At 39.6% G+C, this 23,913-nt stretch overlaps 1 long non-coding RNA gene across 1 annotated transcript in view; it reads left to right on the top strand.

The window, feature by feature from the left end:
- The window catches only part of LOC121063513, a 39,135-nt gene extending 17,287 nt beyond the window's left edge, over positions 1-21,848 (top strand). Inside the window, exon 4 of the long non-coding RNA XR_005816041.1 lies at positions 21,413-21,848. This is a non-coding gene — a long non-coding RNA (uncharacterized LOC121063513). The remainder of the gene's footprint in view (positions 1-21,412) is intronic.
- The last annotated feature ends 2,065 nt before the right edge of the window (positions 21,849-23,913 follow it).

Genomic DNA, 23,913 nt, shown 5'->3' with positions numbered 1-23,913 from the left:
TATTTATTTCTTTACTTTCCTTCAAGAATTCCACCACTTCATGAAGAAAACACACACATGCAAATACCAGGGCATTTAAAAAAAAAAAAAAAAGAAGAAGAAAATTGATGAACAGACTATCATTTTAAGGTCTTCTTTTGATGAAAATGAATTACATGTTTAGGCGATCCATGGTTTTCTAAGCTGGATTGGAAACAGTAGGTAATTACAACACATTTCCGTTGGCAGGTCGACTTTAAAACAAAATTTTTTTAAAAAAGTTTTTTAGTTGGTCTCACTAGAAATGTCAGTTGTTTTAGCTAATTGCTAGGATCAGTGGAGGAGGACAGCTACGTTAATCAGAACTTATAGGCAGAGTATGCATAAATATAGTGCTACATTTAGCAACACGTTCTACTAGATTTCATGAGCAGCAGTAGGTGTGACTGTAATACATTAGGATCAACCAAGACAATGAAGTTACTGGACTCCCAAGGGCAGTTGATTGAGCTGAGGCTGCCAAATTTTCTATTACCAGGTAACATTGGCTTTCTATTTTTCATAATCAGTAACCATGAAATGATAGTTAAAAAACAAAAACAAAAAACATAAACACAACATATGTAAATGGATACATATCTCTATATAGTTGAAATTGCATTGATAAGGAGGGAGAAAAATGGCTGAAGACCAGAATATAAATATGGATACTTTACTCAAAGATGCACAGCTCTTAGCAGGATTAAAGACTAGGTCTGCACCCGTATGTACAAATACACTGAAAGATGCCAGTGGAAATATGCTTCTGACCTTTGAATTGGCATACTGGATGTTAACATTGGTCTGAGTTAATGGACTTTAACAGTGACTTCTGCTACAATTTTATTATCTGAACAAAGAACTCACTACCAAGCTGACTAGATGTGCAATTAGAGGTACAGAGAAAAGTAAATCATTCAGTCACTAATTTTTCTAGGAAGAAAAAGAGGTTAATTTTACATTTGTCCAAATCGTGAATGTGTTCAAGGTGATGGGAAGGGAAACCACTCTCTACTAAAGCCTGGTTTGATATCCTCCTGAAAGGATCAGCGGAAATAAGATTTGTGATAACTTTTTGCAGGTGTGTCACAGGCTGAGGTAGCAAGGACTCCAGAGGAAGTATGCATGTTTTTGTTGTAGCCTGTACTCCAAATGCAGTGTCTTGCCTTATCTCCCTAACAAATGTCCCTTAGAAAAGCTCTCCTTGAAGATCATGAAGTGAGACTCTAGGGGCTGATCTTACTCTCTTTTCAGGTATAACTTGAAAAAAATAAAATTACATTAAAAAATGTATATGTTTTTGATTCTTACATTTCTGGGTAGCAGTTGGAACTTTGATACCTTCCACATATCCATTAAACTTAATGGTACCATTACCAGACCCTTCTTCCCTCTCATCCTGAGTTTACAGTCCACTTAGCCCTGTTTACTGACTTGGGATTTCATGGTCAAGGGAGACAGAATTCAGCTTCTTATCAGAACTGGCAGCCTGGTGTCATGTACCACGCTCCTTTGCTATGGGTTAATGTGAAAAATCTTTGGCATGGCTAATTTTTTTTCAATTTGTAAAATGTTAGCTCATCGCATTGAATGTCATTCAGCCCAGCACTTGAAGCACTGAATGTCAATTAGCTTGAATAAATGGACTAACAATTTCAGAAGTGCAAAAAAGTCACTTCAGAAAATTCTAGCTGAAATTGATCCTCTACAGCCATGTGTTGAAGATGTGTAATCTGGTTGCTAAATGTTCTGCTTAGAAAAGACTTTTACAGCTGTCTTGCCAAGGCCTATATTCAAAGGGGGGGAAAAAAAAAAAGCCTTTTAATTCTAAATTTCTTTTTTTTTTTTAATTTTATTTTTTATAGTAAACAGCTGTAACTGAAAACACAAGCAGTGAGGAATTGTAATTTTGTGGATTGTGCATACATCTTGGAATGAAAAACAGGTTCTAGTCCTCCATCTACCATTGACTCATCCTTCTTTCAGACCTCCTGGAAGCTGGAGTAGAGTCTACCCCTGTGATTTCCCATGACTTTCATTACACTCCCGGCATAGCCTCTTTCAGCATGGCTTCCAGCCTTAATCTGAAGTTATTTGCATGGCTGCACTGTGCAAGGCTAGATTCTACCCTTTAAAAATGTAAATCTTCCCCAAAAAGTTTCTATATGCAAAGTTGCTGTGGTCTCTTGTATGTGGATCAATACAAGGAACTGATTATAAAGTTTTAAAACTGTATTGTGTGCGAAAGCACTGCTTGTTTTGTGTGCTGAAACACATTTAAAATGGCTACTCCAGTTTTGCTAAATCTTAGAATACACAGAAAATGTCATCTCCAAATAAATGTATTCTACAAAACCACAGGCAGTGAGAAAGAGTAGAATATGGAGAAGAACAGACCAGAATTTGGGCCTTTGTCTGGTATTTTGATTACTACGAATAATAGCATTTGATTCATAATTATACTTCTGATGGCTTCTATTTCTTGGGTTTGAAGAGAGAAATGACTGTGTCTGACAGATGTTCATTACATATTTTTTAAAGTTATAGTGGGTTTCTTTCAGTGTGACATTGTGCATTTGCTGTTTCTCTGTCTAGAATCAAGTGAAATTACAGGGCAGGACTTGACAGGGTGCTTTGTTACCTGGGGAAATCTGCACTGCAAGTCGTTTAATGTGTTGCAAATGTTAGAGATGCCTTTTTAGTATGGGTATAAAACCTGTGAGAGTACAAATATCATGAGGAGACGGTCCTGATTTACAGCTTGCTAGCTAGACATATGAATGTTTTAGCTTTGTTTTGAGATGAAATATGAAATGTAAAACTCACTTGAGACCGCATGTACTTATAGCCTTTAAAACACTTAGAATCAGTCCGCTTAGGAATTAACTTATTCTCAGTAGAAGTTAACATAAGTTATTTCAAAGCTCAGTGTTTACATATGACACAAAAGTTGAAAACAGCTGGGGACATACTTCATGCATTATTACTATCTATCTGTATACATAATGTAGTTTCGTAAGTGAAATACACAATAAGTGGCCCATTGAAGGAAAAAAATAGCAGAAACATGAAAAATAACAGCAACTGGTTAACTAAAATAGACATACTTTTGTTCTAAAGACATCTTGTTAGTTAGTGACAGAAAAATTAATTAATGACCAAGATTTAAACCAGGCACATGTGATTTCTTCTAGTTGTGGTTTATTCTGGGACATAGCAAATGCTGATTAAAAAAATACTAAATACTTACTCTAGAATTTAACTGGGTGCCAAATATGCATTTGGGGCCCTATTCTTCAAGCTGCTCAGTGTTTCCTGTGAGGCAGCCATCAACTAGGAGGGATATTGGACCCCTTCTTGAGGGTCTGACTGAGTGCTGAGGGCACTCAGCCTTTGATCTTTTTTAGTTCACAAGACGCCCGAGGCACAAAGTGCTATAAATGCTTACTAGACTCAATTGTGTAGTATTACTTATGCACAGAATTTGGATTTTTATGGTTTAGATTTCTCGTAAAACTGTTTGGAACTAACAGTGCTTCCCACCTGACATATTGTCTAACCCTCTGGACTCTCATAACATTTGTCAAGCAACTGAAAGACCTTTCTATTTCAAATTGCTCTGGATTTCAGAAGTGGCCACTGGCTCTCCCACGCCCATTCAGAGAAAGCCGGGTGCACTCCTAAATTTCTCTAGAAAGTCAGCAACCTTCCAGTCTCAGTACTGGAAAAACAAGATCTGTGATCAAGCAGAGATTGTCTCCTTTGCTGAGTTGTCATTTCATAGAGGAATTTGGACATATTCTTACAGTCCTCATTTCATTTCATCCTCCACAGTCATTGCAGCACAGCTCTTGTTCTGTCACCTGAATGTCTGTATCCCTTTTACAGAACTCCAGTAGAAGTTGTCTGTGGCACTGGCTGTTAAACTTTTGGTGATCTAAGAGAGAGCTTTTCCCTTTCTTGATGTTCTGCAGATGAAGCATCCTGACATAGAAGCCTGTATAAATAAATGAGAAATAGCAGATGATCTGGTCACTTCACCAACATCATCCAGAAAAATTATACGGATCCCTCAGGAGGGAGGTGGAAACTTTTACTTACAAGTAGTTCCAGGGTATGTTTAGTCACCACAACCTGAGACTTCTTCTGCCTAGATCACTAGGGAAAAAGAGGGGAGACTAATATGCAGCCAAGATCCTTCCTGGGGTTGTAAAGCAGCAGAAGGCAAGAACCCCTGCCCTACTAAGGCAGCTGTTCTCCACACTGGAACAGCTGCCTACATTTGCCAGGCACGAAACAGAGGCCATTTCACTGAAGCCCAAGTTACAGGTCTGCAAATTTGCTCCCAGCACCACGACCATCTCTCATTTCTCTTTTCTGCCCATGGTGTTTCTGTGCCTTGAGGCTGATGAGAAGAGTATATGAAACTGCCATCGCTCAAGACTGTACCCTGAAAAGGTAAAAATTCTGGGTGGCAGATCAGTCAGGCTCCTTGTAAACATGGGAATAAAGGATAGCCATCTTCTTGACCAAACTGACTTGTGCCTACCTTTTAGGTTAGTGATGGAAAAGGTCTCCAAAATAAAGTGTCTTTGTTTCCTGTAAAGACAATATCCAGTGGAAAATGCATTTGAAAGCCTCCAGAGAAAGATCTGGCCTGCCTGAATAAGGCATCTAACCTTACGACCTAACTCCTCTATTTAGTTTCTACTGTGAATGTGCTATTTGAGGGAAGGCATCTTTTTTGTTTCAAGTTAGATAGCTCAGACCTAAAAGAAGTCTCATGAGTCATGCAAATAAAGCTCAAAGAATCAAAACTAATATTGACCCCTTCTCTGAAATACTGAAATGGTCTACTTGTCTCTATATTATATATATATATATATATATTCTGTGTTTCTTACAGGGTTGTATGACTAGTGCCCTCGGCTAGAGAATGCTAAAATCTTACATATATATGTGGATACAGTGAATGTAAGTTTCAACAGTTTTGCTCTTGTGTGTAATGCACCTACAGTGTGTGTGCATGCTATCGGTTATCTCCAAGAGCAATAACTGTAATAGCAATTATCCCCTTTACTCGTCTTAGCTCATCAGGACACTGATTATACTAATGAATTTTAATCAAGTTCCACAGTATGTACATGCTCAAAAAAAATGTCAAAGGGAAAAACAAAACTATATAGTCTCTTAAATTCCTAAAATCTGCTGTAAAGAAGAGAGACCCATAGCTCACACTGTGTCTACAAAATGTCTTGGTGGTGTGTTGTTCCCGAGACTGCTTGTAATACAGTTGGGCTCACTGCAGAATAGAATGAGGAAATGTGTTGCCAGTTTGAAAAGAGTGTTAACAATTTAAAAAGTGCCAATCAAAGCAAAAAGATGAAACATTACACAGCTATTAAGAATATTATTCAGTCCTTTTAAATGATTGCCAATTTAGATACTTCTCTCGTTAAATCATTCTTGTTAGGTATTGTACTGAATGCCAGTTTTCAACAACAACACAGTCCACAGGCTTAGCTCATTAATGAAGACACAACCTGGTAGGTAATTTTATAATTAAAAAGGATATTTTGAGGACTAGAATGACTTTTGCTACATTTCCAAATCTCAGTTCAGTAAGAGATTCTGTGTAAAAGAATTTTCATGCTAAATTGTAAGAGTAACTGAGGAGATGAAAAGGAAGGCATAGTTGAACATTTCTGTGTGTTTTCAGCAGAACAGCCCTAAAATGTTCTGTTTATTAACACAGTGGAGAAAGGTTTGTGTAAGGTTAATGTTAGAATCACTTAGGATGGTAACTCCTTCTGCAAAGCATCTGCATAAATTAGAAAAACCTGCCAGATTTCCATCTGTTAGCAATACAACTTCAGCCACAAAGACAACTGTCGTGACAACCACACTGAGTTAGTCTTTCAAATAAAACCTGTTAAAAGCTACTGCCCTCCAGCCTCCACCCACTACAGTTAACAGCATTAAATAGCACTCTAACTGGTATTTATTTTCTTAGGCATTCCTCACTTGTGCAGCTGCTGGCACACTGGCCTTTGATTTAAAATAACCTCAACAGGATAAGAGTATACAGTCTCTGAAGGTCATGATGTATATGAAGTGCTTGTCTGAAAAAAACATCCAACCTGAACTTTCTCAGGCTGATGTTACTGGATTCTGTATACTTGTCTCTCACCTATTTTGCATGGTCTCATGTCTGGGAACTGTGATGGTTCAGATGATTTCTTCCAGATGATGGCTAGCCTCAAAGAGACCACTGAGGCTGTTCTGGACAACTGGCCTAGGTTTAAAGGTGGTGAGAATCATCTTTAGGTCCTTTCTCCCCTCCCCGTCCAAGCTCCTCCTGCAGTATTTGATGAACTTGGGTGGCACAGCAAGTTCAGGCTAGTTTCGGCTCATCCATGAAATCTGTGCTGACAACAATATCAAAGCTATTAGATAACTCATTTGTAGAAGGTCCCTCATTCAACAGTCTATTTTTACTCAGGCATTACAGTGTCTCGAGACAACACATATACCACGTACTGACCTTTAAAGGAATAGGCTTAACTTTTCTAAAGCCCTCACTGAAATGTGAATGTACAAATGAACAGACTTTCTTGTAATGGTAGAACTCTCTTTGTAGGATTTTGTCATTTTTGCCATCATGAGGGCTGAGCTGCCACCAAGGCAGCCTACTGGTGGGGCCGAGGGTGCTGGAACCCTCCTCCCATCCTCAGAGGGGATGTCTGTCCATCTACCATGTCACTCCCTTATCCCCACTGCAGTCGCCTCTAGCACTGGATATTCCTGCATGTATGTACTGCACACTCTCACACTGGTTGCACAACTAGGGTAGGAGATGTGAGTTAAAATGTTTCTCAGAAATTTGTAACTAGTGATTTAAAAGCACAGAAGAAATTTCTTGAAGGCTGGAACACCTCTAAAAGCATTAATGAGTGTTTTAAAAGCTTGCTGTTGTCCCCCCTGGATGCATGCAAAACAAAAATGAAAAGCAGTGATCTTTTCCAGTTATCAGTGTTGGCAGAATTCCCATAAATAATTCTTCATTAACTTTTGCGCATAAGCTTCAGACTAAGTCTTGTACATCCTTATAGGAGAAGGAAATAATCACAGAGGTTTCTTTCTCTGGGCTCTTGCATCTTACAGTAGATGTGTTCCTAAGACTTTAGTGTGATCACATGGGAGCCAAAGGGAACTGAACACCTAAATGTCAGATGCCATTTGCTTTCAATTTAAAAGGACCTTTTTCTAAAGAAAGAAGGGAATTAGCTCTCACAATCTTGTGGTTAGGTCACTTGTGAAGAACGGGAAATAGAGTCTCAGACTTTCTTCAGCAGAGGATATGAAGATGTTTCTTATGTCTGCTGGAAACCATTGTGATGAGGCTGTGCAGTAGCTTGGTATGATTTTAACTCCTTTAGTTTATCTAACAAACCTAGTATGTGAGTGCCATATGGACCATTTTGTTGGTCTCAGTGTGTATCGTTTTAGGTCCCCATTTGGATGACAAATCAAAGACTTCTGACTTCACATCAGTCCAGATAAACTCTTCTTCCTTGCCTATCCCTGCTCTTTTGGGGTTGGCAGCCATATGAAAGGAAACCAGCTCACACTGCATTGTTCAGCCCAGGGGGGAAACTCCTGGGAAGAAGTGGGATAAGGAGGTGGTGAGCTACCCTGCTGCTCGCTATGGGTGCTCAGAACTGCACATAGGTGAGCCATGTGCCAGTGGTGGAATGGTGCCAGGAAGAGGTATGAGAAGAAACCAGCATCACCCTCCCTGCAAGCTCAGTGCAGAAGTAAGGCAAGATTTTATTGACACCATGAGGCACGATGGACCTGTTCACCGAAAGGTGGTACAGGCTGACAGTGGGGTGCCAGGGCACAATAACTGTAATATCCCAGGTTCAAAACCAACATTGCTGCCCTCTGGCTGGCTCAGGTGTGCTGAAAGTTAGTCAATAATGACACAGCATCTTCAAAGCATTTACAGTGTTGGCCAATTAAAATTCCTTCCTTAGCACTTTTATTCCTGTTTGTTAAGGGTTAGATCAGGCTTTTTAACTTCAAGCAAGGAGCTGTGGGAGGCTCTTTGGAGTAATGCTCCTTCCAGCATATCCCTCTTATGTGGGAGGTGTGATGATAATCAGCTGCGGCTCTTTCCAGGACACAGCCTAAGGAGGGAGCAGGGAGGGCGATGCTGCAGTCCTGCTGCAGACCATGCCCGTACAGACAGTCCCCATCTCAGGGGTGCCTCCTCCATGGGCTGGTGGTCAACTGCCTGCACTGACCTTCCTTCCATGGGACCAGGCAGAGAGAGGGCAGAGGGACATGTTTTACCTGGAGGGACAACATGCCAAAGGAGTGGGGAGCAGACTGAGCTCGTTGTCCCTGATTCCTCTCTCCCTATCAGTTAGCATGGGCTGCCTGGCCCAGCGGAAGGGTGTGTGCTGCTGGCGTAAGGGGATGCAGCTGGGGGACTTCTCTGTGGCTGGAGGCTTCATCAAAGGCTCCTACAACTGCTTCAGTGGCAATGCTGTGATCTCCTGCTCCAAACTCAGGCTAGTACCTCCCAGCCACAACCACGTCTCACAGTATTAAAAAAAAATCTCTGGAGTTTCCTCTAAGCAATTGCAACCAGAAGTGTTGGCCTGCCTAATGCAATTGCATTATCTACTGATGCAGTAACAGTTAATGTCACCACCCTCTAACAACATTAGCCTGATCTGTAAACAGATAAAACAGAGGCTGCTGGTGATGTAACTTTGTTGATCATAAGATTAGAGATCATGCTGGTCTTTGTTTGAACCCTTTAAAGAAAATCAGTGAGATTAAGTAGAGAATTTCCAGTGATTTTATTATTAGTGTGTAATATGTTTACTTAGTACTGATTAAACAAGATAGCTTGGTAAAAAAGTGATGCATGCTTTCACCAGCTCTGGAAGGGATAATCAAACTGGGGAAAGTTTCCAGCACACTTCGGTTACAAAGCAAATGTGACCATCAGCACAGCAGCCAGCTGAAAAAGGATCATGGTCCTGGAACAGAAATCCTCCCTTCTTGTGTGCAAGTCCTGAATTTTCCTTGCAGTGCAACAGGATAAGTGCAAGAGGTTCTTAGTCTTCATGTGGAGTCATTAAAGGCAAAGATATTGGTAGGTGGGAGAGGTGCATTCTCTTGGGTTAGGACCACAAGGGACCAGGTAGTGACTTTCTGCTTAAAGAAAGCCTTTCACACTATAATGTTCAAACATGGGAGACCAAATATAATTATTTACATTAAATTCACATGTTTTTTCCTGGCTGTTTTTCCTTCTTACTCAAGGTGCGTATGTTTCAAAGCCAAGCCCTAAAGGCCTTCTTCTATCTAAACTATTGAAGCAGGGACTTTGTGGCTCATGAGTAGCTTTTCTTCCTGGTAGCTCATTTTTTCAGGGAGGTCATGTAATGAGCATATCATCTACTGCTTTGGGCTGCATTTTCTACACACAAAACTCAACGTAAAGGTGATCTTATTTTCACTGATGTGCTCAGAAAATTGTAAGATTTTGTAGAAATATCAAATTTAATATTTGAAGAAAAAAATTACTTTCCAATTTTCAAGTTTTTTTTTTTTTTTTTTTTTTTTTTTTTAAGAATATCGGCTTGTTCTCACAGAAGAATGTATTTAGTTAAATACACAGCAAATCATCAAGCAGCCTCATTGCTGGGACAGCTCAGCATCAAAGAAAACACAGCTGCTGGTATCTCTCATGAGTAGATGCCAGACCCTTCACGCTTCCTTTGTGCTTTGGGAGCAGTGTGAACATCCATCTCAATGCAGGAGGCTGGTGTCTCCAGCCGCAGAGAGTGCAAGGCCAGCAGCTGTGCTGTGTATTCAGCATTTTGCAGCGGACACTGTAGGGGTCCTCCAGTTTGCTTCCGATGAACTAACTGGAGTACAGGGAGTGCTAGCTGCTGCAGTGTGGAGCAAAACTTACACTAGCTCTTACTGAAAGCTGGAATAGATACCCCTCATTCTGCAGGACTGAGACTTGCTCAGCTCCACTTGCTCAGCTACCAGAATAATTATAAGGTGGAAAAAGGGAGTGATTCACATCCCAGGTCAAGTCCTTGACCATCTTTCTGCAAACCATTAAAAAAAAAAGAAAAAAAAAAAAAGAAAAAAAAAAGAAAGAAAGAAACAAACAAAAAAAACAGGGCAAGAGAAGGGTTTTACTTGTGTCTTTGCTCTTGAACAAAGGTGCTATATCAGCTCGTGCTGTCTTCCCTCATTTACAGGTCTATATACTTGACCTGTCTCTTTCCCACACTTTCCATTTCAGCACAACAGCTAAAAATAAATAAATAAATAAATAAATAAGTTAATTAAAAGGAGATCCTTGGAAGTGGTGACCTCATGCAGACTGAAACTGGAGTACTGCTAATATCATGAGACCCTTCTTGTACTATGCAGATCTTCACAGCCTTAGAAGAAGGACACATTAAACCTCATTTTGTGACCTGGATGGAGGGATGCCACTTAGAATATCATGAGAAAGCATTCCTTCATGGGGTGAGAGGGAAGCTCTCTGCTCTGAAGCAGTGTCTGGCTAACATGAGGCAAGCAAAGATGGTCCTTCCATTGTCCTGGGAGGGGTTTTATACCTGTCCTGCTTGAATCTTGTAATGACAATGTTATCCACAAAGTGTTCTTGTTACAAGATAGCCCTCAGGAGACTTGCATTGAAAACCCCTTTAGTTAGCTAGCTACAAAAATTGCTCAGTTGAACAATTTGAACTCAGAGAGCAAAGGAGAACGAGTTCGATCTTAGTATCAAACCTCACAAGCATCCCTGATGCTACGGGTATGAAGTTATAGATACAAACTGTACATGGAGTTATGATAAGCAATGTGTGTGCTGTATATGCCCCTATTCCATTTTGTGGTGATTTAAAATCCATCTTCGCCTACTGAGAAGAAAAAATACCTCTTACTATGCCTTAGGAAAACCCACTGTGTTGGCTGCTTTGTGGTAACTGCAAATTTCTGGGCTCCAGTCTCATTTTACCACAGGCACAAGGCTGCTTATCCCTTTCTCAGTAGTAACTAGGCCATGTAGAAAGATGTCCTGCCGGGTATGAGTGTTCATTCAGGCTGTCCCCATGGGCTGCCGAGGCACATTGCTGTTTCTGGCCTGGGAATCTGCTCTTGCATTAGTCAAAACTGTGCATGGATCCTACGGAATAATAATCCCAGATGGCAATGCTGCAATACTGAGTAAAAATCAGCCATTTCATCCCCAGAGAAATCAGTCATTCTGACTGCACAGATCTACTTGAATTTTTATCAGTTTTCAAAGCCTTTTTAAAGGATGTTGAACAAACCTTTTTTTTTTCTTTCTTTTTTTTTTTTTTTTCTGAGAAATTTTGACATATTTTCTTCTCCCTCAATAATAAAATCAATATTTTTTTTTTGACTGTTGCATATAATTCTACAATTTTCTTCTTCGGTTTAGCAATTTTAAAACTATTTTTCTCTTTCTTCTTTTCTGACAAAATTTTTTCTAATATAAGAAAATATCAAAAGGAGATTTTTTTATGTCAACAAAAAAAACGAGCAAAAATAGCCACTGTTATTGTATGATTTGTTATAAATATTTTTCCTACAGCAATGTTTCAGATTCAGATTCCTTTGCAAAGTGAATAGTTTATGCACTGGATGCTACTCTTCAGCAGAAAAATATTCTTCCCATAACTATACTGTATTTTCTATCCATATCCTGAAGGGGACAGTGAAGAAGTTTCTTCTCTGTACAACTGGTATTGGAGTTGGTAAGTGTGCCCACATTCATAGTAAGCAAACTGTTATTTGTTCCCCTCAGAACATAACAACCGTAAATGTTTATAAGTGAAACACAGTCAATAATTCAGACATAAGTGTATTTTGGAATAAGCAAAAGGAGCATTGTCTGAGGAATTACTTGGCCAGCATAAATTTGCAAGTTATTAAAGTTTTCTTACAACCTGAGCATGAATTTGGGAAGGTAACATTTTTCTCATGTGATGTTAGGCACGACTAGTTAAAGTGTTCTAAATCTTTTTTCATGGCAGAGGGACAAAGGCACCTTAGTCAGATGTTCATCACACTTGAAGGGACATTATTTCAATAGGCAGAAGAGGTCATCCTCTGGAAATGCCAGTCTTTCCCTATCCAAGATTATTAATTTATAATAAAAATTTGCATTTTAGATGACTAAATCTGGAACTAGGCAAGTACTAAGCCCTGATGAGTGACTGGAGGAGACTAAGATTTAAGCAGAAGAGAATATTAGAAGTCAAATATTACTAAGGTTTTTCTTCCAAACTTCCTGAATGTTTGTCACTCCTTGCAAATCCAGAAAGGCCTAAATCTTATATTAGTAGCTTGAGAGGGAGATTGCCCCCCATGGGAGGAAGAATAAATTTAATAGTGTTTGCCAATGTGAGAAGTGAAGAAAGATTAGGGGTTTTGTTAAAGAAATTATTAAGCTTTTGTGCTCTGTTGATGCTTATGGTGAAAATGGCAGTTGGACAAATCCCATTACTTCATCTAGTCTATCACTGTAACAAGCAGATCTGTTCTGCTATAACAGCATCATATGCAGCACTGCTGTTAAGAACATGTATTGTCTATTAAGAAGGTCACACAAACACTGACCTCAGCAATACAGAGTTCTTTTTCCCTCTTCCTTCTCTGTTGTTGTTGTTGTTGTTTTTAAATATATAAAAAGATAATAAAACATAATTTCAGGCAACTCTCCCCCAGTTATTTAATAAGTTAATGCAATACTCTGTGCACACATTCACACACACACATGAGAGATGGAGGCTGGAAGCACATCATCTGAGCTTCATGGCAGATGGGAGAGTTATTCTGCCTTTTTGGGCAGCTGTTGTTGACTTCTGTCTCTGGACTTCAATGGCTCCATGATTAAATTATTCTCAGAATGGTTCTTTCTCAAGTGATGAGTGTGGCTGGTTCTCCAGCTGGAGCTTACATGTGTAGCTCCTCAGCATGCTCCGTCCTCAGTGCCTGGGTGGTCATGCTTTACGTCTGCCAGGGCACAAGGACTGTGAGCTGCATTCTGGATGCTCACAAAGTTCAGATACAGGATCTTTTGCCTGGTCCAGCTATATATTTACATAACATTAACAGCAGAAGGTTTATCGTGTGACCTCTGAAGAGCTGCTCACATTTTATTTGCCTTCGAAGTCCCTAGGCACACACTGTGGTATTCTGTGGGAACCAAATATACGCAAATGGAGACTAATGTGACAGCACATGATCATAGGCATGTAGCTGTACAAATGTACCCCCTGTCATCTGGACCAAGCTCAGTAAACTGAAATGGTCTCCTTCATAATTTCACTGGTTTATATTCATCCATCTTTGTAAAAATTCCAAATTTAGCCCTATGTTTCTAAATAAAGTATTGGGGATTTTGATAAGGTATTTAGCAGTGAGAAAATGTATGGAGACAGAATCTGTGTGTTTTGTTAGAATTTTGCATACTGTTATCATTTGCATATGACTTTTCATCTTCAAAGTGTTTTAAAACATTTTTCCAACTAACCACCAGCGTTGATGTAATTCTAATCATTCTAGCAGATGTTGTTTTGCTGGACTGTGATATTGTGTCCCTATATCCAGTAACATGAAGTGTAGCCTGGACCAGCAGCACAAGCTGCAGAAGCAGCATGGCCTTCTGATATAGCTTTGATGGATGTTACTGAAACTGAAGATAATATGGGAGCAAATGCTTCTGTGTACTGGAAAAAGAAACATTTGGCATTTAAGTGGGTTTATGTTTTATTCAAAATCCAAACTGAAAGCTAGGAGATGAGTAGTGTGCTGCGGGAATCAGGAAAACCACTTGTTACTGAGGCATAAGATAGACACAAAGGTAAACATACACACAACCAAAACTACAAAAGTCTGATTATCAGTTGGAGCTTTTAATGTGATGCAGTGGATAAAATATTTTTCTATTAGAAACCAGAAAACACTTAACTATATGTTGGAAAGGAAGTGGCAGTGTCTAGAGAGAAATTCAAGATATTAATTTCATATTGATGACTACCCTTTCTCACGTTTATTCTCATCAATGTCTTCTCTTATTAATACAAGCAGTAGAAAAGTATTAACTACTTATAGCACAATTTCTATGAAGGTACTCTGCTATGTGTGGAATGAGACCATGGTTACTTGTTTCTAGAACTCCATATTCTTGTAATATTTAGAACTGGCTGGATTATTACACCACCTCCTCTACCAACTTTTGGAAATTACTGCTGTTTTTAAAAAAAATGTTTCACAAAAGTACAAACTTTCTGAATATTTTCCAAAAAAAGTTATAATAGAAACATTTCTCCCATCACATATTCCTCTTGTTTCCCAATTAATGGGTATTATGAAGGATGGTAGCAAATTATGAAAGTTGGTGAAATAAAAACCAGGAACTTCATGCTTCATTTCAGTTACAATAGATAGAGACTCCTTGGCAAATTTTCTCTTTGAGAAATCCCAGCCTCAATCATTAGAGCACATCCACATAGGCTTCCCATTGACACATACACACACTTGTGTGCATACATGCACACTCGAGTGCGGCCACCAAATTAAAATCCTAGGGGAAATACATTGTGAAAGGTGACATAAAGTGTTGAAGTAGCATTGTGAACCACATAATTAAAATGCTTACTTAAAGTTGGATTTCCTTTGTCACTTTTTAGTGCTATCATTAAAACAAGAGGGAAAACAGAAAAGAATTATTGCACTGTAATTTCATCCCCACAGTCCTATTTGCCAAGAATATATGTAGTATATTCTGTGAATTCTGATGTGTGGCCATTGGCCTAGGGAAAATAAGCCTCTCCAAGAGCATATGACGGGAATATATAATGACTCCAGTTAACTATCTCAAATAATCATACTTAACAGCTTGCACATGGGGAAGAAAACTTATATGAGAATAGATTGCTAAGTGATACTTCATAATGAACTGTGTGCATCAGTGTTTGTATATTTTCCTATAAAAACAATGGAAATGAGAAATCACCACAGAGTGCAGGATGGCACCATCGGCTCTGCACTGAGTCCCAGCTGGACCCATGGGGAGCAGGTTGGAGGATGTGTAATGGCACTGAATGATGGTCTGCCCCTGCTCCCCTCCTTACCTAGGGAAGGATTTTGTTGTTTCAGACTTTCCTTTGTCTCACCCATTACCAGCAGCCAGAGTAGCCTGCCAGGCATAGAAACCAAGTTAGAAGCACAGGCCTCTCTCCTTCCTGATGCTTCCTATTCCCAAGGCTCCTGATCACCTGCTTGCAGCAGGGCATGTGAAGCTGTCATTAAGTATAAGCAGGGCCAGAGTTGGTAGAAGTGAATATTCATTTTCTGCCTTCTGTTATGAAGTGGAAATTGTACCAGAGCACCCCAAAACACATAGAAAGGCCTTTTTAGTCCACAGGGGACTCCTCAGGAGATGATGTGAAGCCTGGGAGATGGGCAGAGCACCACAGGGAGCAGTAGTCCAGGCTCTGGGGGCTGCAGGGGCTCCCTATAGATTGCAGGGCAGGGCAGGGCCTTACAGTCATGGCCCCCACTGCCCCAGCCAGGAGCAGGGCAGCCAGGAGGAGGGCAGTCAGTCCTGGGCATCAGTACCTCCCTTGGGATGGGGATGGGACATGGGCCTGAGGGTGGGCCTGGCTCAGCGGAGCCCATGGCTGGCCAGGGCAGGGCTGTGGGGAGCTTGAGCCTCGCCCTGCTGTGGCCTCGCTGGGGCAGAGGCTGATGACCCCAGTGCTTAAATGAGGTCCTTGCTCAGAGCCCTGGGGAGGCCGTCAGGGCCATTATGGCCTGTGGCACCTAAGGGTCCTGACACTTGTCTTGCAGAGCCTTCCTTACAGCGTTTTCTGGATGCAAGTGTACCTCATGTTCCTTAGAAGCCAATCTTCAGCTTCATGTGCTGGGATCTTGCCCCTGTGCTTGTGTGCACCTCACTGGTTTCCTGCTTCCTCCACCTGTTCTGACAGGGGCAGTGTGGCATCAAGCCAAGTCCTTTAAATCCACCCCTCTTTAAGTCCACCTTATTGAGGGGGTACGAGCAGGGGGTGGCTTCTCTTTAGCACATGTACAGCCCCCTTCCCCTGTCCCTGGCAAGCAATCCATGAACAGAAACACACTTGAACCCCACGATATCCAGCTCATGGTGGGGTCCAAGGAGGGGCCCTGCATGCTGAGTTGTAGATGCAGCCTGGATGCCTGACCCTGTGCGTACACCTGCCTCTGGAGGAAGTGTTAAGTCAGGTAAAATAAATCAGCTGTCTCCAGCTTCCAGGGTCTGTGCTTCATGCTACAAATGTCCATGGGGCCAAACTGACCAATTCTGACCTCAGTTAAGCAGAAATGAAAGAGCTGACAGTAGAAATTAGCCCATTAGTTTCGACCATCATTCGTCCATGCTGAAGTTAAAAACCACAAATAACTCCTTTCTCTAGACGTACTAAAGACTATGATTGTATGATAAAGTTGATAATACTGAGTTACAGTTATAAATCTGGAGAGAGAATGTCTGCATACTTTCTCACACATATAAGCCACCACTTATACCCTAAAAAAGATGTATTTTGTTATTTTTTCCCTTCAGAGAAACCTTACATCCCTAGAGTATAAGAGGGCAGAACTGAGCTCACTCTAATAATACAAAACCCTCTTATGATTTCAAAATAAAGTTCACTGCTTTTCAAATTGACAGGAGTTGGAAAGGTTACATTTTCTGCAGAGGGCTATGACATTTGCTCAGCTTTCTTATACTGTGATGTGGGACAGCATCTTTGAGCCTGCTCTCCAAAGCAAATCATGGTTCAGATACCCTTCACAGCTGTACGTCTGGCAGTGCTGAGACCTCTTCACTGAGGGCTGATTTCATTTTACTTTCATTGTCTCCAGTGGAATTGCACCATTACAACTGTGGTTTGAACCTAGATATGTGAAAGAGTAAATGGGGTTGTTTCTGGGAGACCTTCCTCTGGAGTCTCTGTAATATATTTCTTTAAAAATCAAACAAGCAAGCAAGCAACCAAGACCCCAAGTTATATTAACCTGTGCACCTTGGACCTGGGTCAAAAGCCAGCCATGAACTGAAGGAAGAGAGCTAAAGCACATATGGGTAAAAGTGACATACTAAAACTCTGAATACCTATTGCATTGACATTAGAGGAGATAAGAAGATGACAAGCTCACCTAGGAAAACAGAACAAGGATAGCTGTCACATTACATGTTGAAAATTGACAAAACATCCATATATCAAAAATAGGATGTAGTTTACAAAACAAATATGTACATGGGTTTTTAAAGTGCAGTTAAAAAAAAAGTGCAAAATTGTCTACAAGCATTTCTACACTGAGAAAAGAAATGGTTTTCTTCTCTAATGATGTTTCTACTGTCTCAGTCCCAGGGTCAAACAGAAATAAGACCTTTCACATTTTCCAGGCAAAAACAGAGAAGGAAGGAAGGAAGGAAGGAAGGAAGGAAGGAAGGAAGGAAGGAAGGAAGGAAGGAAGGAAGGTAGCCTGGGACTTGAGTTGATCTGTTGTAATGTAGACAAGTGCCCTAACCACTAAGCTGCGGTAATTGGAGAGTGGCTTTTTCTTCAATCGTTTATTTTGACCAGAAATTCCTTCTTGGCCTTCAGAAGATTTTCTTCATGAAAATGTTTTGGCACACGGTCAAATTTGAGCAGCATAGGAAATTATGAGCAAATGTAAGGTGATTTAAATTTCATTGCCTATTAAGATAAGACATTTAAGCAAGTCGCCTTATTTTACTTCTAGTGGCTTTAAAAATTTACACTTCTTCAGACATTTTCCCCAGTTCAGCTGACAAAAAGTAACACCTTGTGCCATGCTGAGTGGGCAATATGTAATCACTACTGGGATATTCTGATGAAAATCTTCAGATTTGCTATATCTGTTTCAAGCCAAAAAAATATGTAATGGAAAATTCCCAAACAATTTTAGCTGGAATCATTGCTTGAACAAGGCTAAAAAGAGAGTCCGAGTCTGTTGAAAGGTATTGAGGTCATTGTCAAGACAGAGTTGTAGAAGGATTAGTGTCTAAGAGGAACATGGAAGAAAAGAGAGGTTTAAGGTAGGTACTATTCTCTATCACTAGAAAAAAAGGTGGATTCTTTAACATGTCAACATGGAAGAAGAAAGAGACTTAAAACTTTGTAACAGAAGAAAGAAGAGTAAGGAGGATGAGATAGAAGAGAAGAAAGAAGAGTGAGGAAGACCCAGCAAGATGAGATAAATCAATATGAGACACATGACAGCCTCTGAAAAATTGTGTAATGTCCCCATCTTGAGTAGTTCAAAGTCATGTCAAGCTTGATGTACATGATAGGAGAACTCACGGTTGTTGCTATTCAAATATTCCAAGTTGCCTCTGTTTCCCATGGTGGTTGGTAGCACTACCTCGAAACAGCTGTCTGAAGAAATCGGTTAACAAAAGCTGTAGGAATTAACAGTGCTTCTCACCTCTGGTCATCAAGCTACAGCGGTTTTCTCTGTGAAATTGAAATATCCAAATTGTAGGTCTTTTATTTCATAGAGTGTGCATTCAAATACATGTACAGGGAAGTGTATAGCAACAGTGTTCTATACAAATAGTGTCTGTGGATAAGTTGGGAGGTGGGTAGATCAGAGCACAATACAAAGGCTAATTTGGGGGTGAATATTTCAGCTTACGTATATTAAAGCATTGATGCATGAGTCATTGGCACAGAATGACTAATTTTTTTGCATCAGAGTAATAGAATGTTCTTGCGTACAGCTTTTCAAATCTATGAATAGTGCCAGATGAAATGGTTCTTCTTTAAATCAATCATCTTCTGTGTTTGCTGCATAACAGAGATACTGGTTCTTAGACAATACATAGATGGATGTCCTAAATATGCCAAATATGATAGAGAGAAGAAAGAATAAGATAATGAAAAGAAAAGAAGGAAGGAAGGAAGGAAGGAAGGAAGGAAGGAAAGAAAAACAAAAAAAGAGAGAGAAAGTAAGAGAGAGAAAAAGAAAAAGAAAAAGAAAAAGAAAAAGAAAAAGAAAAAGAAAAAGAAAAAGAAAAAGAAAAAGAAAAAGAAAAAGAAAAAGAAAAAGAAAAAGAAAAAGAAAAAGAAAAAGAAAAAGAAAAAGAAAAAGAAAGAAGGAAGATGCAGAGACTACTTTCTGGTAAAGCTGTGTATAGGATCAATGTAAAGCTTTTTATTGCATACATTTCTTTTGTAACAGATCTCTGAGAGGTCACCAGCCAGGTGTCTTGCTATTCTTGCTTAGAATAGAAGCCAATTGTTCATTTTTATATTAATAGTAACTGGGAGAACAGGAATGGTAAATTCAGTTCTTAAATTAACAACTTATGACAACTTGAGTTAAAACATAATATGAGTGTATTACATTTCACAGTGAATCCACATGGTTAGCTACAGCAGGTATCAGACCAGCAGGAATCACTACTTGTCATACTTGTGGTAACTTTCTAATTAGCTATGACATAGAACAGCCTTTTGATCTTGACCATGTTCTACTAATTATTTAATCTTTGACAACATAAAAACGTGTTTCAGCACATAACGTAAGAAAGAAAACAGTACAAGTTTTCTTCCAAAGCCTGCAAAAGCCTATAGCATACACAAGAAAACAATTCCAAAATTTTCTCAAATCTTTTTCTCCCTCTCTTTTTATTTAAGCTGGAACTGAGCCATAACTCCAAACCTGAATGCGCCCAAATTTTCCTCTTAAGATAAGGTTCATCACATCCAGTGTCAGACACCTATGAGAAAGATATTTAACCCTGAGTTGTTCTCTCAGTTCTCCTTATAGTCAATTGAAAGAAACAGCCACCTTTAGATCATTTTAGACTTTAACCTTAGAAACAGGGAAATCATACTCTAGAGCTGCCTTTTTTGGTCCACTGATTCCAAAGACAGACTTGAGAGAGACCAGCTTGGAGATATGTACATCTGGTAAGATAAATCTCACCCAAGGTATCTAAGGAAGACCAGATGTATCACACCCCAGAAAAGCCTAATTCCTTCCATGGACTAAAAGAGCATGCTTGGGGTTAAATGAGTTGAATTCCAGTCTTGTTGTCTTCTATATATTTGGCAGAATCTGTGTCTGGATCTGGACAGAAAACAATGGTTAGATTTCATTTATGAATAAAGTAAAAACATTCTTTGAAATTCTGGAATTTGTGAGTGTCTTACCCAGAACAGTAGGCTTCTGGCTAAAGCATTTGCTGAAGAGTGTTTGGGGGAGAGCCAATCCCTTGCCTGGCTTGATTCATGGTGAGGAATCAAGACTACTTAATGTAGGTGAGTGCCCTGACAAATGGGTTTGTGTCTGCTTTTGGGCCTGTTTCACTTCATATCATTGGATAAGGAAGAAAGAATCTGAATCAAGGCTGAGTAGTACCTTCTGGATGGGTCTCTCACCTACGGAAAATATTTGCTCACTGCATTATCAGGTCATCTCTCACCTGCTGTCTCATTAAGTGTAGAAGTTCTCCTCAAAGAGTTCTGTTAAGACAGATATGATGCCAAAAATTCTTGGGTTTTGAGAACCATCTCTTTCTGATGAAAAAGCAAGTTGTTGGAAAGTCCTGGCCAACACTCCCCCAAACCATCAAATTGGCTACTTATCTTCCTGTTTGAGGCCTGAATGCATAGAAACATTTTGTCCCTGTTATTTCTCTTTGTATCACTTTATTTTTTCATTAGAATTTTGCGAGACTCTTGTGTAAATGAGCAGAGCACATTTGTTTATTTATTAAACCAACTTCATCTTCGAAAACACTCCACTCTGATTGCCTTATACTCTACAGGTAAAAAGCTTGGACTGATAAACTGCAATAGTGTTTGCCAATGAGCAAGAATTCTTCAGCAGCAGCCGATGGTTTCAAACACTCTTTCCTTCTGTTTGATGAATATCTACCTGAACAGGTGAAAATGGGCACCAGCTTCTCTACTCCTGTCTAGCAATGTTTAACACCTCATGCATATTGTGCTAACACATTTGTACAGGTTCCAGGCTGTAGCTGTCTCAAGATCAGCCAGCTCATTTTCCTGCCCTCTCCCTGCCCATTGAGTACAGTATTGGTAGCACATTCCTTTCATGCTCTACAGACCAAGTGCAGCAAGGACCGCAGCTCCTCCTGGTTCCTAGTGCACTCGTTCTGATGGAGCTGTGCTTCAGATACATAAGAGTTTCATACCCAAGGGTCTTGCTGAACTTTCTTGAACGTAACTAACTGATTCTAAATAGAAATCTTTTCACTTATTTTTAATAGATGCTTTTCTCCATCAGCTTTGGCAACCAGTATGGGAAAGCAAGTTTCTCTCTTGCAAGCAGCAGCAAGAAAAAGGAAGAAACACACTCTGAAGGTCTCAGCATACTGGAGAATTGGGTTTTCAGAAAGCTCATGGAATTCAACAAAGGCAGATGCACATTCCTGCAAAGTGACTTAGAACAACCCCATGCAACAGGACAAGCTGGGGAGGAGGCAGCTCTGCAGAGAAAACATGGGAGTCTTGGTGGACAACTCCATTTAGTGAGAGTAGAGTCTCCAAACTGGGGGAATAGAACACTCTTTGTCATTTCTGAGATTACATGTGTCTAGCGCAGTTTTGGGCTCCCCAAGACAAGAATAATTCTAACATACTGGAATGAGTCCTGTGTACCACCAAGGGTCACTGAGATGATCAGCTACTAAGTATTTGATGTAGAAGGAGAAGCTGAGAAAGCTTGATATGCTCAGTCTGAAGGAGAGAATCTAAATGACAGATCTTATTGGTGTCTTCTCTTGGAGGTGCACAGCAAAAGCATGAGAAGGAACAGACACAAACTGTAATGCAATAAAATTTCTAGTGTACATCTGGAAAAAAAATCACAATGAGGGTTGTCTAACATTGGCATAAGTTGCCTAGAGAGATTGTGAAAAGTCAGTCCTTGGAGATACTCAAAGTTTGACATAAAAAAACCTTGAGCAACCTCATATAACAACAAGCCATCATATGACCCCCTAAGGTCTCTTTAAACCCATCTTATGGTGAAGATCTTGGATGAAGATCTTAAAAATTTAATTTTTGGTCTCAGATGTTACCATTCTGGTGAGTTTAGTATGGTGAATACAATTGTGAAAGACCTGAATCTACTTATTAAAATTATGTTTGTGTAATAATTGCATGAGGTAATGGAAAGAGTCACTGAATGGCTGTAAGTTTCTTAAAAGTATCTAGTTGTCATATCCATATTCAGAGATATGCTTTTACAGAAAAGAACTTGCCTTTTGGATCATTTACTGTTATAATCCAAAGCTTGTATTTTTTATTTATTTATTTATTTATTTATTTTCAGAATTTGCTATTTATAGTTATTACCTAACAATGCATTTCCTTAGCAGTTGTAACAGAAGTATAATATAAACATGTTTCATATGTAAAAGAGAAGTAAAACCTTTCTGACTTTGTAAACAAAATGAATAGTTGGTTTTGTTTGTTCTCAGTGTTTCTGATAATACAGGGATATGTGACCATGACGTAATAAAGTCTGCAAGACAAAGTTCAGCCTCTCCCTTTCAAATCTCTAATTCTGATGTTCTGCAGAGCAAGGTGCAATTCTGAGAGATAAGCAAATGCCACTGTTTAGAAATTCATTTTGACTCAGAAGAGTTAAGGCAGTCAAGAGAAATACATGCTACCAGCTCAGTGCAGTGCACTTAACCTCTGTTACTCATTCTCTTTTTCCTTTGAGACACCCAAACGAAAGTTGCACAGCTGGTTCCTGTTGCTTTTATTTACTGCTGTTGCACATTCAATAGTTTGCCATTTCTTGTGACATTTTTCACGCACCTTAAACATCGTTTTCTGTGCTCTTCCTGAAAAAAATGACTATTTTGCTTGGGTGCTGAAAAATGTACCCTTTCAAACACAACATTTGTGGGGAGGTTCAGCTTTGGTTATTCTATCAAACCATTTTCCATTTATCCTGAGGATACTCCACACCTCTATGTACCAGGATAGACTCCTGAAGGGATAAAAGAACATGATTGTTAGAAAAGGGAAAAGTTGTAACTGTATCAGTAATCCTCCCAAGTATCCACATCGTATCTGTGAGGCTTTGCATTGAATTACTCTGCAGAAGGCAAATGGAAACAGAGGCCTCTCTGCAACCTTCAACATATACTCAGCATGCTGATGGAGAAAGCAATATGTAAAAAACAGCAAGAGCCTATAAAAGGAGTAAGAACTTTGAATCTATGGCACTGGGAAGAAAACTGGCTTCACGGAGTTTTCTTTTTTCCTTCAGAATCAATTTAGAGCCTACAAAAGCTGCTGAACTGAGAAACAAAATTCCTTTCTTAATACACAAAACAGGTACAGAAAATGGTGATTTTCGAGCTTTCCCATAGTACCAGTGCATTTCAGCCCTGGTTGAGGGGGACCACCTCCAGGTAAAGAAGGGAGTTCATCTTCCAACCCCACACGGATTTTTTTCTTTTCTGTGCTCACTGCCAACAAAGGCACCAATTAGTGCATAGCCTCAGCACTGAAGCAAATGAAAACAGAGACAACAGAATAAAGGGAGATATGTGTGTGCTCCTGGAATTCTGTTTGACATTTATTTTGGATTTCATCAAGGCCTACAATCTTTTGCATTAATTTAAGGAAACAAAACAAAACAAAACAAAACAAAAAACAACAAAACACCCAATCTCATTATCATTGGATATGATGATGGGGGAAATGGGCTGGAAAAATCCTGGATCTTTGCTGTCCCTTATTCTGGAAT

The sequence above is a fragment of the Cygnus olor genome, chromosome 1 (genome assembly GCF_009769625.2).
Source record: "Cygnus olor isolate bCygOlo1 chromosome 1, bCygOlo1.pri.v2, whole genome shotgun sequence".
Lineage (NCBI taxonomy): Eukaryota > Metazoa > Chordata > Aves > Anseriformes > Anatidae > Cygnus > Cygnus olor.
The sequence above is the reverse complement of the archived record's forward strand: the minus strand, read 5'-3'. Positions and strand labels throughout refer to the sequence as shown.